At 40.3% G+C, this 10,664-nt stretch overlaps 1 pseudogene; it reads left to right on the forward strand.

Moving 5' to 3' along the window:
* Nucleotides 1–9,380: 9,380 nt before the first annotated feature.
* LOC147378793 (actin-related protein 2/3 complex subunit 4 pseudogene) lies at nucleotides 9,381–9,973 on the forward strand (annotated as a pseudogene).
* The last annotated feature ends 691 nt before the right edge of the window (nucleotides 9,974–10,664 follow it).

Below are 10,664 nucleotides of genomic sequence, written 5' to 3' on the forward strand. Positions count from 1 at the left end.
CCCACCCTCTCCTCCCCTCTCCCCATGTCCATAAGTCTATTCTCTATGTCTATTTCTACATTGCTGCCCTGTAAATAAATTCTTCAGTACCATTTTCCTAGATTCTGCATATATGTGTTAAAATACAATATTTATCTTTCTCTTTCTGACTTACTCCACTCTGTATAATAGGTTTTAGTTCATTCACCTCATTAAAACTCACTCAAATGTGCTCCTTTTTATGGCTGAGTATTATTCTATTGTGTATATATACCACAACCCATTCCTCCGTAAATGGTCATCTAGGTTTCCCCCATGTTCATAGTAAGTAGTGTTACAATGAACAATGGGATACATGTGTCTTTTTCAATTTTGGCTTCCTCAGGGAGTGGGATTTCTGGGTCATATGGTGGTGTATTCCTTGTGTATTAAGGAATATCCATACTGTCTTCCATAGTGGCTGTATATTTCCACCAAGAGTGCAAGAGCATTCCCTTTTCTCCACACCCTCTCCAGCATTTATTGTTTGTAGGCTTTTTGGTGATGGCCATTCTGACTGGTGTGATGTAATATCTCATTGTAGTTTTTATTTGCATTTTTCTAATAATGAGAGACATTGAGCATCTTTTCATGTGTTTGTTAACCATCTATTTGTCTTCTTTGAAGAAATGTCTGTTTAGGTCTTTTTCCCACTTTTTGATTAGATTGTTTTTCTGGTATTGAGTTGTATGAGCTGCTCGTATATTTTGTAAATTAATCCTTTGTCAACTGTTTCATTTGCTATTGTTTTCTCCCATTCTGAGGGTTGTCTTTTTGCCTTGCTTATAGTTTCCTTTGCTGTGCAAAAGCTTTTAAATTTAATCAAGTCCCACTTGTTTACTTTTGTTTTTATTTATATTACTCTAGGAGGTAGGTCATAGAGACTCTTGCTTTGATTTATGTCATTGAGTGTTATGTTTTTCTCTAAGAGTTTCATAGTTTCTGGTCTTACATTTAAGTCTTTAATCCATTTTGAGTTTATCTTTGTGTATGGTGTTAGGAAATGTTCTAATTTCATTCTTTTACATGTAGCTGTCCAGTTTTCCCAGCACCATTTATTGAAGAGGCTGTCTTTGTCCCATTGTATATATTTGCCTCCTTTGTCAAAAATAAAGCATCTTGGAATAAACCCAACTTGATCATGGTGTATGGGCTTTTTGATGTGTTGCTGAATTCCGTTTTCTAAAAACTTGTTGAGGATTTTTGCATTTATATTCATCAGTGATATAAGCAGTTTTCTTTGCAGATGACATGACAGATTTGCTTTATGTTTTCCTCGCAGACATTGCAAAAAGTGAGATAAACTTTGCTAGATATTCATGGTGTTTATAAACTAACAATTAATCATTCTTTTAAGGTGGAAGGGATATCTTGACATTCTCCAGATTCATGGATCTCCAGAAATTTCACTGAGGTATGGACGAGACGCTGAACACTTTCTTTCCAAGAGCTTATGGAACATTTATGAGGAAAGAAATATGTTAGGCTTTAAAATAAATCTTACTATATAATAATATTAATATACAATAGCAATACTATAGTATAAGCACTGAGGTATATTCTCTGACACAATAGAATTACATTCAAAATCAATGACATGTAACCATAAGACAAAGACAAATTCACAAGAGAAATTAGAAAGTACTTCAGTACTGAGTCACAGTGTAAATAAAACATACATATTTGGGGAATGCTTCAAAAGAAGTGTTCACAGGTAAATGTATGGCTTTAAGTACCTACCTTAAAGGGGAAGAAAAATCTAAAAAGTTTACTACTGTACAATTTACTTATGTGACATTCTGAAAAAGACAAAATTTTAGCAATTTAAAATAGATAAATACTTGCCAGCGGTTTGGGAAATGGGAACAGATGATTACATACAGTAAGGAGATTTTTTTTAAGGTTATGCAGCTATTCTGCATGATGCTCTAGCACCATGCTATAAATTAGCACACATAGAACTTTCAAGCACAAAGAGTTAACCTCACTATACGCAAGTAAAATTTTAAATAAAAGGTCAAAGATTCATAGGATAAAATATAGATTATGGTAAATTAATCTTATTTCACATGTGTGTATGATACAACTTCACTGAAGGGGATAAGAAGAAAGATGTTGATTTAACTAACTTTTTAAACAAGTACAGACTGTAAGACTAAAGACAAAAGGAACTGTAGAGAAGCACTGTACTCCAGCTGGTAAAGTTGTGTCTCACCACAAGATATGAGTTAACAGTTCTAAAACCACTATCCTCGTATACCAGGTCAATGGATAAAAGTTGGGGCCAGTTTCCTCTCTGCTGGAGTAGGGCATTGTACATAAGCAGGGTGAGAAGGCTAGAATGATAATATGATACTATATAGAGTGGGGGATACCAATATGAACTCAAGTTTAGCTTAATACAGAAGCAACAATAATCCAGAGGTAGGGAGCACACTTAGTGCACAGACTTTGGGTTCTAATATCATTCTCCAATAAAAAGGAACAAGTGCTCCTTGGAGAAATGGCTGAGTCTGGATTCAAAGCAAGGAATATATAAGATGAGCTACGAGTATATGGCAGAGCCAGAGAGTAAGGAAACACTTAAAACATGCACATGCATATACATCCTCACAAACACACACACAGAGCAACAAAGAAATGCAGTAACCAATTGAAAGAGCCACCAATGGACAAACTTGGAAAAAACATGGCATTTATAACCCAAGTAGCATAAAATCAATACTTTTAAATCCATGCTGATATAAATGATTGAATTCATAAGTGGATGAGGATAATAGACAGATCTCCCATACAGGAGAATCCCAGATACTGTTTTTAGATACCCCTCCTCAAGGAGATGGGGTGAAAGGAGATAGGGTTATTCCAGTTGTCCAACTTTGACTATTAGGAACTGTCTTAGTTGGTTCCTGTCTCTCTTCATTGTATGCCATCATTTTCTTTCTTTTCTCTTTTTGCACATTCTTACTTTTAGGCACTAAAAGTCTCTCCAGGTTTATCTTGCATATATTTTTTACCCTAGTCCATTTCTCTAAGGCATCCTGGTTCCTTTCAGTGGAAAATGGTGTTAAAAACAAAGATCTGGGGCTAAGTGTACTCACTGTTACTCAAGCGTCATTGCTTCTAGACCAATCCGTATGTGTATACTAACCTATATATATACACACACGTCTATACATATTAGGATGAGATGGTTAGATCTGGTTAGATGGTATCATCGACTCAAGGGACATGAATTTGAGCAAACTCTGCTGCTGCTGCTGTGTCACTTCAGTCGTGTCCGACTCTGTGCGACCCCATAGACGGCAGCCCATCAGGATGCCCGGTCCCTGGGATTCTCCAGGCAAGAACACTGGAGTGGGTTTCCATTTCCTTCTCCAATGCATGAAAGTGAAAAGTGAAAGTGAAGTCGCTCAGTCATGTCTGACCCTCAGCGATCCCATGGACTGCAGCCTTCCAAGCTCCTCCATCCATGGGATTTTCCAGGCAAGAGTACTGGAGTGGGGTGCCATTGCCTTCTCCAAGCAAACTCTGGGTGATAGTAAAGGACAGGGAAGCCTGGAGTGCTGCAGTCCATAGGGTTGCAAAGAGTCAGACATTACTTACTGAATCAACATCTCTACATTAAGCTAAACTTGAGTGCATACTGTTGTCTTGAACTATAATCCTACTGCAATAATTCTAGTGTTACTCTTTTGCTTAAGGTAAACTTCAACTCAAACAGCAAGAAGTCTGACTCTACCATCTTCTACTATCCATTTAATTGTTTAATTCCAGTATACATGTACAGTGGTATCAAAATTGTGAACCTGAAGCCCTGTGGGAAAACAGGTTTTTCTCACCTAGTGCAAGTCTCCTATCTTTTTATTATATATAATATGTGCATAAGAATTGTGCTTGCACATATAAGAACTTTACCAGTGGCTCAGCAGAAAAGAATCCATCTGCAATGCAGGAGACACAGGTTTCATCCCTGGGTCAGGAAGATCCCCTGGAGTAGGGCATGGCAACCCACTCCAGTATTCTTGCCTCGAGAAACCCATGGACAAAGGAACCTGACAGGCTATGGTCCATAGGGTCGCAGAGAGTTGCACATGACTGAAACAACTTAGCATGCACACATTTACACATATAAACACATTTTATGTGTATAAATAAAAGTGTACTTCAGCATTCATGATATGTATGCATCATCTGTAAAAATGTAAGTATGCAAATTGGTAAGTTTCTATGCAGGTCAATTTAGTAATACATACAGACACATATACCTTGGTCCAGAAGTTTAGCCTACAGATAGATTGTGGAGATATAGGAAGATATATGTACAACTTAATAATTACAGCTTAGTTTGTAATAACAAAATAATACAACAATCTAATATACACCCATCTGAGTTTGGTTAGATAAATTATAATAGATCCAAACAAAGTAATACCATATAAAAGTTAAAAAAGAATGAAGCTGTTCAGTGTGTACCATTATGTAACAATTTACAAGATTATATTTTAGAAAAGAAAAAATAAATACATAACGTGCTACCATTTTTTAAGGAACAAAATATGTTTTGAGTGGGGAGTAAAGATATATGAAAGTGAAATTCCAGTCCATGGAATTCTCCAGGCCACAATACTGAAATGGGTAATCTTTCCATCTCCAGGGGATCATCCCAACCCAGGGATCGAACCCAGGTCTCCCCCATTGCAGGCACATTCTTTACCTTTTAGAACTAACACCCAAAATGATGTCCTTTTCATTATAGGGGACTGGAATGCAAAAGTAGAAAGTCAAGAAACACATGGAGTAACAGGCAAATTTGGCCTTGGAGTACAGAATGAAGCAGGACAAAGGCTAATAGAGTCTTGCCAAGAACATGCATTGGTCATAGCAAACACCCTCTTTCAACAACATGAGAGAAGACTCTACACATGGACATCACCAGATGGTCAACACTGAAATCAGATTGATTATATTCTTTGCAGCCAAAGATGGAGAAGCTCTATACAGTCAGCAAAAACAAGACCAGGAGCTGACTGTGGCTCAGATCATGAACTCCTTATTGTCAAATTCAGACTTAAGTTGAAAAAAGTAGGGAAAACCACTAGACCATTCAGGTATGACCTAGATCAAATCCTTTATTATTATACAGTGGAAGTGAGAAATAGATTTAAGCGACTAGATCTGATAGACAGAGTACTTCATGAATTATTGACTGACATTCAATAAGTGACATTGTACAGGAGACAGGGATCAGGACCATTCCCATGGAAAAGAAATGCAAAAAAGCAAAATGGCTGTCTGAGGTGGCTTTAAAAGTAGCGGTGAAAAGAAGAGAAGTGAAAAGCAAAGGAGAAAAGGAAAGATATAAACATCTGAATGCAGAGTTCCAAAGAATAGCAAGGAGAGATAAGAAAGCCTTCCTCAGCGATCAATGCAAAGAAAGAGAGGAAAACAACAGAATGGGAAAGACTAGAGATCTCTTCAAGAAAATTAGAGATACCAAAGGAATATTTCATGCAAATATTGGCTCTATAAAGGACAGAAATGGTATGGACCTAACAGAAGCAGAACATATTGAGAAGGGGTGGCAAGAATACACAGAAGAACTATACAAAAAAGATCTTCATGACCCAGATAATCACGATGGTGTGATCACTGACCTAGAGCCAGACATCCTGGAATGTGCAGTCAAATGGGCCTTAGAAAGCATTACTATGAACAAAGCTAGTGGAGGTGATAGAATTCCAGTTGAGCTATTTCAAATCCTGAAAGATGATGCTGTGAAAATGCTGCACTCAATATGTCAGAAAATTTGGAAAACTCAGCAGTGGCCACAGGACTGGAAAATGTCAGTTTTCATTCCAATCCCAAAGAATGCCAAAGAATGCTCAAACTACTGCACAATTGCACTCATTTCACACACTAGTAAAGTAATGCTCAAAATTCTCTAAGCCAGACTTCAGCAATACGTGAACCGTGAACTTCCAGATGTTCAAGCTGGTTTTAGAAAAGGCAGAGGAACCAAAGATTAAATTGTCAACATGAGCTGGATCATCGAAAAAGCAAGAGAGTTCCAGAAAAACATATATTTCTGCTTTATTGACTATGCCAAAGCCTTCGACTGTGTGGATCACAATAAACTGTGGAAAATCCTGAAAGAGGTGGGAATACCAGACCACCTGGCCTGCCTCTTGAGAAACCTATATGCAGGTCAGGAAGCAACAGTTAGAACTGGACATGGAACAACAGACTGGTTCCAAATAGGAAAAGGAGTACGTCAAGGCTGTATATTGTCACCCTGCTTATTTAACTTATATGCAGAGTACATCATGAGAAACGCTGGACTGGATGAAGCACAAGCTGGAATCAAGATTGCCGGGAGAAATATCAATAACCTCAGATATGCGGATGACACTACCCTTATGGCAGAAAGTGAAGAGGAACCAAAAAGCCTCTGGATGAAAGTGAAATAGAAGAGTGAAAAAATTGGCTTAAAACTTAACATTCAGAAAACTAAGATCATGGCATCTGGTCCCATCACTTCATGGGAAATAGGTGGGGAAATAGTGGAAAGAGTGTCAGACCTTTTTTTTTGGCTCCAAAATCACTGCAGATGGTGACTGCAGCCATGAAATTAAAAGACACTTACTCCTTGGAAGGAAAGTTATGACCAACCTAGATAGCATCTGTCACAGTAAAATAATTAGCTTAATCAAAACTGAATATTTTACATTGAATTGGGGTACTTTACACACCTAAAATATGTGATCTTGGCTTGGTGGCAGAGAAAATAGAAGACCTATATATTGCAGTGGCAGAAAATTTGATGAAACTGCTGGCTCTCCACAACTCAGAAGGCAGGTCGAATTGTTGGCGAGCCCATGGCAAGTGTATGCCTGCTAGGTCACTTCAGTTGTGTCACCTCTTTATGATCCTATCAATTATAGCCCATCAGCCTCCCTGTCCAGGAGATTTTCCAGGGAAGAATACTTGAATGGGTTGCCATGTTCTCCTCCAGGTGATCTTCCTGTCCCAGGGATTGAACTCACATCTCTTATGTCTCCTGCATTGGCAGATGGGTTCTTTAACACTAGCACCACCCACCTGGGAAGCCCTGCTCTAAGTGAGGGTGTAGGAAATAAACTATGTTGCTTTTACTTTCTGCTTTTAGCAAGATGCTATAAAGAAGGTGTAAGCTCTGGGTAGAATTGGTATGTTTGCAAACAAAAATGAGAGGGAATAAAGAAGATTCAGAAATTTTGGGATTCAAACTTTTAGAATATTGGTTCTATGACACCAAAAATTAAAGATAAGATTGAGAGAAGTTTGCTAAGGAATGTACTCCTTCAACTTATTTCTAAGTCAAAGATCAGAGGTGTGCAGCTTACATCCATGCCCTGTGTTTCTGACAAACTCAAGGTTAAGAGAGCCGGACAGGGGGTGAGGAAGTAAAACAAAAAACCAAATCTGGGTTTGGACTATGCCTAGGAAAGAATTTTGTTCATGTTCTGAGGCACATAGAACTGACTAGAGACAAATAGATGAAAGATCTACTAAGTTGTAAGATTTATGTTGCCAAAGAGATCATGAACCCAGCCTAAAGAACAACCTTTCAATGTTGGAGCCTTAGAAGAGCTCTTATTATGTTATTATTATGTCCCTTTTCCATCACTGGATATCTAAAGGGCCTGAAAGGGAAGCAGATAGATTGTATTGTTATTCTACAGGTGGCTGGGATGCAGGGATCCCACACTCCAGATCTGGTGGAGGGCACTGGGCATCCTTCCCTCCTTGGAGTTGGATATAGCAATGGCAAAGCCCAGAGAAATTCATTTTCCTAAAAGAAAATCACATTCACTTTATCTTCAAAGGTGGAATGCTATCAGAGGGTAGACTGCTGCAGATTTCTGGCTATTCATCCAATTCATGTATTTATTTTCATGTATTCATGTATTTATTTTCTGGTTTAGACCAAATGCCTCATTTTTCCTTGAAGGGAGGACAGCCATCTGACCAAGTTCTAGCCAGTGGGATGCAAGAAACCATGATCTGCTCAAAAAAACCCCACCCATACTTGATGCTTCAAATTTGCATATTGATGGGAAGGAGCACAGTGGCCTTGGAAATTGTATATTGATGAAGAAAATGTAAGGAAGAAGCTTTGTTTTGGGGGGAGAGCTGCATGCTTATTGTGAGCACCTGTGTGGGGTTTCGTATTGGCTACACATGAGCTTCCATTGAGTTCAGCCACTAAGTTCAGGGATCTGCATGTTATAGCAGCTCATGCTACCTGATACCAACATAGATGTGCTGATAAGGAGGGTATGGAATAGTGCACACAAGAGGACCCTAATTTATAATTTAAAAAAGCACAGGTATGGAGATTCCTTTAAAAACTAGGACTAAATCTACCATATGACCCAGCAATCCCACTGCTGGGCATATACCCTGAGAAGACCACGACTCTAAAATATACACATACTCCTATATTCATTGCATCACTATTTACAATAGACAGGACATGGAAGTAACCTAGGTGTCCATCAGCAGATGAATAGATAAAGAAGATGTAGTACATTTATACCATGGAATATTACTCAACCATACAAAAGAACAAATTTGAGTCAGTTCTAGTGAGGTGGATCGGAGAAGGCAATGGCACCCCACTCCAGTACTCTTGCCTGGAAAATACTATGGACGGAGGAGCCTGGTAGGCTGCAGTCCACGGGGTTGCTAAGAGTCAAACACGACTGAGCAACTTCACTTTCACTTTTCACTTGCATGCATTGGAGAAGGAAATGGCAACCCACTCCAGTGGTCTTGCCTGGAGAATCCCAGGGATGGGGAGCCTGTTGGGCTGCCATCTATGGGGTTGCTCAGAATCAGACACGACTGAAGCGACTTAGCAGCAGAAGCAGCAGTGAGGTGGATGAACCTAGAGCAGGTTATACAGAGTGAAGTAATTCAGAAAGAGAAAAACAAATATTGTATATTAATGTATGTATATGGAATCTAGAAAAAAGTATTGATGAACCTATTTTCAGGTAAGGAAGCAGATGTAGAAAACAGACTTGTGGACACAGTGGGGGAAAGAGAAAGTGGTACGAATGGAGAAAGTAGTATCTACATATACACACTAAAATGTGGAAAATAGTGATGAGAAGTAGCTATATAACACAGGGAGCCCAGCCTGGAGCTCTGTGATGATCTAGAGGGGAGGGATGGAAGGAAGAGAGGGAGACCCAAGAATGGTAGAATATACATATAATTGTGGTTGATTCGCATTGTTATATGGCAGAAACTGACATAACATTGTAAAGCAATTTTCCTCCAATCAAAAAATAAACTTAAAAAAAAAGCACAAGTGAGACAAGTTCGGCATTGCTGGGCTGGCCACTTCCGCACTTCAGCTTTCCTGCCCAGCCAGTGTCCATGATGACTGCCACTCTCCAGTCCTACCTGAGTGTGGAGCAGACCATGCTGCAGGCTGCCCTCTGCTTGGAGGATTTCTCCTCCCAGATAGTGGAACAACACAACAGGCCGGAAGTGGAAGTCAGAAGTATTCTGACTCATTCATTCAGAAAGAGCTCATTCTACAACCCATGACCATCAGCAGGACTGAGAAGGAAAAGATTCTGATGAAATGCTCCATCAACTTTGTCAGGGTCAGCATTGCTGCAAAACAGGCTGATAAAACAGAGTCGATTCTAGGTCACAAGTTCATGCACCTCATCATGATGCAAGCAGAGAGCTTCTTTATCCTCTGAAGGAAACCAGTGGAGGGGATGACATCAGCTTTCTGTTCACCAACTTCCACACAGAGCAGACGTATAAACACAAGTTTGTGGACTTTGTGATCCCCTTCATGGAAGAAATTGACAAGGAGATCAATGAGATGAAGCCGTTGGTCAATGCCCGTGAGTGCTTTGTGGTGGAGGAGTTCCTCAAGAATGTTTAAACTATCTGGCTGTATCTCATGGCCTTACCCCTCAGACGCCTGCATGTCTCTGTGAAGGCATCCTGGAGTTAACGTCCCAGAGTGGCAGAGGTGGCAGTCGCAGAGCGGAGCTGGGTCGGGGTGGGCATTAGATGCAGGAGGTGGGTGTTGTGCTTGCTCGCTGGGCCACAAAGCAGCAGTGGACCTACCCCCAGGCCACATGTGCCTGGTCAGGCTTGCTTCTTATGTCCTGGGCCAGGACAGATTATTCTTCTTAACATCTTGAAACATAAAACTTTGTGCTTGTAGGAGACTGCAACATTTTTGTCTTTTTTTTTTTAAGAAACAAACGATCTCCACCTCCAGTGACTGTGACTGGTCCCAGTGATTGTACCTTATTGGTTGCTGTGGGTCTGCGAGGGCCTGGGGCCAGAAGGCAGCTACTGCTCCTCCCCCAGAACCACCCCAGGTGGGGACAGAGGGAGGTTTCAGACTTGCGTTCCTCTCCCTCATCCTCCTGTCTCCTTGGGCCCAGTAGAAGTGGTAGGGACCCTCTGCCAGCTTCCTGAGCTCTGCCTGCAGTTGGCCACCCTGCACTGGCTGGGGACAAAGGCTGAACTGGTGGCCTCCAGGCACACCTAGGAGCTGGGACCTAGAAGCTAGGCTGTCTTTGGCCCCAGGGGCTGCTTCTTGCCCTCCCAGCTGAGAGGGG

The sequence above is a fragment of the Bos grunniens genome, chromosome 2, assembly GCF_055505025.1.
Source record: "Bos grunniens cultivar Pamir isolate PY7600 chromosome 2, Bosgru_T2T1.0, whole genome shotgun sequence".
NCBI classification, from domain to species: domain Eukaryota; kingdom Metazoa; phylum Chordata; class Mammalia; order Artiodactyla; family Bovidae; genus Bos; species Bos grunniens.